Raw genomic sequence first — 4135 nt, 5'->3', positions numbered from 1 at the left:
AGGTGCCATGCTAATCTTCTCTGTATCATTCCAATTTTAGTATATGTGCTGCTGAAGCAAGCACCATAAGGGACTTATTAAGGTTAAAGTGTTTAAATTTATATATGGAAAGACGATATTTGTAACTCATAAGACCTTTCTCATTATTAGTGTAGTTAGAAGGAGTATATATAGACAGAGGGCACAGGTGTGAGTTGAATATGAAAAGATAATATCTAAAAAATAAAATTATGGGGTAAGAGAGGAAAGTACTGGGACAAAGAGAAAGGGAGAGATAGAATGGGGTAAATTATCTCACATAAAAGAGGCAAGAAAAAGCTTTTGCACTGAAGGGGAAGAGAGAGGAGGTGAGAGGGAGTGAGTGAACTTTACTCTCATCAGAATTGGCTCAAAAAGGGAATAATACACATGTTCAACTGAGTATAGAAATCTAACTTACCCTACAGGAAAGTAGAGGGGAAGGGGATGGGGGGGAGTGATAGAAGGGAGGACAGATTAGGAGAGGGGGTAGTCAGAAACAAAACACTTTTGAGAAGGGACAGGGTGAAAAAAGAGAATAGAGTAAATGGGGGGGATAGGATGGAGGAAAATACAGTCTTTCACAACATGACTAATATGGAAGTGTTTTGCACAACTACACATGTATAACCTATATTGAATTGCTTGCCTTCTCAATGAGGAGGGGTGGGGAGGGAATTTGGAACTCAAAGTTTTAAAAATGAATGTTGAAATTGTTTTTACGTGTGAGGAAAAATAAAATACTAAATAAAAAATTTTTAAAAAGAACACTAAAGGCCATTTTGTCCTTTTTTTGTGGGCTGGTAGAACTAAAGAATTCAAGTTGCCAGCTTACTGATAATGAGGTAGGTTAACCTTACATAGCTAGGTTAATCAAAAGAAAGTAAACCCAATCTATCACCTTGATTCAGCAGTACACTGGAGTGAGCTCAAAGAGCTGATTGTTAAATTTTTAATGTGAGCATTTACTCCTCAAAATCAGCAAATGCTACAAATCAGGGCTTGATTTATTGTTTTATTAACTGTTCTTAAGAAAGTAATGGATATAAAATGTTAATAATGCAGATTAAACTTTCAAACTATCTCAGGGGTACTTCTCTCCCCACTCACCCACCCAGAGCAGGTTATTGTTAAATTACCAGCATGCCCCTGCCTAGATTATGACTGAAGCCTGTATTATTTTGGGTTAAAGAATTGGAAACCTGACCACAACATATAGCACCCTTTCTATTGGGAAATATGTTCCAAGTTCCAAAAAACAAGCTTAGGAAAGAAATTTGGAATTCTACCCTTTTCAAAACTTTGGTACTTCTTACTTATTTTTCACTCTCAGAATCTTTCTGAGATGACGTAAATAGAGGCAGTTTAAAGAAGTTTTAAATAAAATGACCTACAGGCTGAAAGATAGGAAAGGAAAATATTTTAGTCTGTATGGAAAGCTTGCATAAATAGGACTCCTAGAAGTAGGATCTTTGTTTACCAGTATTTGAAGAGTGCAAACAATAGAGAGAAACTAATTATGTTAAGGGAAGGGGGTCTAATTGGAGTAATTTGATTAAATTAAAGGGAGGAAGATGTAGGCTTCTTGTCAGCAAAAGATTCTCAACAGGGAAATCTAGGAAAAAGAGAAAGAAATAATTTCCTTAAGGAAAAGAGAAAGCAAGAGTTAGCCTTTAAGCTATGGTAGCAACTATAAAATGACTCTGACCTTGTTGTGAAGAAGCCAATGAATAGATCCCTCATGTCTGTGTTTCCTTGAGCATGTCGAGTATTTCATTCAACACTATTGAATGTTTATATAAAAGCATTACTTTAATTTCACATTTAATGTAACTCATCCCCCCATGCCTATGCATAAGGTGCAGTTTTATAGCAGGGATGATTTGCTGTGTATATAGGACATAAAAGATAAACTTTATAAAAGCACATGCTGGTCATTAAAGCCCAGCTTGTTCACGGAAAGACATTCTTGGAGATTTCTGGGCTCACTCTCCCAACCCATAATTATATCAGGACTCTTTTCCCTCAGGGCTCTCAAGGTAATCTATAGTGGTTGTGTCAAACTCAAATAGAAATGGGGTCATTAAACCATACATAAAGATCTCTGTAGGGCACATACTAACTTAGAAAACATGTTAACATTATTTGTATTGAATTTTTAAAATTTTATTTGCTAAATATTTCCTAATTATATTTTAATCTGGTTTGGAGCCATATTTCAAAGCTGGGCAGATCCATAATGCAGCCTGCAGGGCATATATGTGACACCTCTGACCTAGACTAGTTAGGGTTTCCTAGTACTATTACTCAAAAGCCCCTCTGCTTCCCCCTAATATCAACTGACTGTTAATATCTCCCTAATATAATTTAACCAATAAACCTCAATAATGGGGTATTTACTGAGAAGGTATGGCAAAGACCACAGTACAACCAAATCCCAAACCAGGAGCATCCTCTCCTACGCACACCCCAGTCCTTGGCAACAATGAGATCAAACTTCAAGTGGTGGGTACAAAACATACCCCTCACCAAATTCCTTCTGGGTGTGGTACTATATCCCAGCTGCTGAGTTAATTCCCCACTAAACCAGGGCAAGCAGGCTGATCCTTAGGACTTCATGATCACCAGACTTGGCTCCTGCAGTTACCAACAGTCTCTGCTACTGACTCCAGGTATTGGACCTCTAAAGCCTCCTGCAAACTTTCAAATCTCACAAGGTCATAACCTGGTCCATTCTGTCTCATGTACTCATTCACAGAAGAGTGAAAAAGAATTAAAAAAAAAACATACAGGCAAAAGAAGCAACAGGGCTACAGCCACATAGCAGCCTGGGGGATGGCAGACCTGAGGCCCCTCCCTCACTTCAAGACCAGAAGTTTTTGCCTCCAGGGAAGAGAGAGAGACTGAGACTGAATGTATGAGGCTTTTGAAATGTACATTCAGTTCTGCTTTAGTAACCAATTAAAGGTCTTTTAGTCACCATACAGTAAACCTACAAGAAACAGACAGAAACTCCAGATCAGGGTGGTAAAAGACCCCAACTCATCACACATCTATGGAAGGGGGTCCACCAATCCTCCATGCAGTATTTCACGTGCTCTAAGGACTGGGCCCTCATTGGCCGGTATCCCTACTCTACATCATTCATGGGAAGGAGCGCGTGTGGGTGGTGGTGGGGTGGTCAATTCTCTCAATCCACTGGGTGAAATTACAAGGTTTTCAGACTTTGACTAGCCAAATTTGCAGGATGTAAGAGGAAGGTAATAGAGATGTAAGGAAGTGCCCATTTCAGACTTGACTCTGAATGGCTATATTTATGCATGAAAAGGACTGATAACAGACTTGTTCTCCCTGATACCTACAGCCTACCGCCTCTGAGCAGAGAGGGAGGCATGTTTTATCACCAGAATGCCCCTTTTTAGAGAACTGCATCATTTGTATAGACAACAACCATCATTTTGATCATTTGGATTACACTTACCATATCTACAAATGAGATACGAGTGGAAAGGAGAGCTAACACTTCTCAGTCCCCTTTGATGATTTATCATTGATATCTTGCCCCTCAACCATATACCCCAAGGTTCTCTCTCTCTCTCTGTCTATGTAATCATCATTTCTATGCAGAAGACTGACAGATCAATAAATCCAACCCTAGTGTTCCCCTTGAGCTTCCATTCTATATCACCGCCTATCTGATGGGCATTTCAAAATAGATGTCCCATGCACATCTCAAATTCATAACCTTGTGTAACCCTCCATCCTTCACTCTTCTTTATTCTACATATTTGTTAAGTTTCTACCCCTACATTCCTTGTATACTGCCTCTTCTCTCCACTCAGTCACCATCTTAATTTAAGACCTTACACCTTGTACCTAGGTTGTTATACCAATCTCCTAATTAGTTTTCATGTCTTAAGCATCTCTTTGGTCCAAAATACTCTCCAATGAGCTACTAAGGTGATTTTTCTTAAATGCAACCACATTACTTTCTACTCAACAGATTCCAATGACTTCCTTTTGCCTCTATGATAAAATACAGACTCCTTGGTTTGGCTTTTAAAGCCCTTTACAACTTGGTCCCAATCTACCTTCTCAGGCTAGTTATATTTTATTG

At 38.8% G+C, this 4135-nt stretch overlaps 1 pseudogene; it reads right to left on the bottom strand.

The window, feature by feature from the left end:
* LOC144455178 (U6 spliceosomal RNA) lies at positions 1–64 on the bottom strand (annotated as a pseudogene).
* Positions 65–4135: the final 4071 nt, after the last annotated feature.

This window comes from Phascolarctos cinereus, unplaced genomic scaffold (genome assembly GCF_003287225.1).
Source record: "Phascolarctos cinereus isolate Bilbo 61053 unplaced genomic scaffold, phaCin_HiC Scaffold_1;HRSCAF=81, whole genome shotgun sequence".
In the NCBI taxonomy this organism is placed as follows: Eukaryota; Metazoa; Chordata; class Mammalia; order Diprotodontia; family Phascolarctidae; genus Phascolarctos; species Phascolarctos cinereus.
This window is presented reverse-complemented; position numbering and strand designations above follow the sequence as displayed.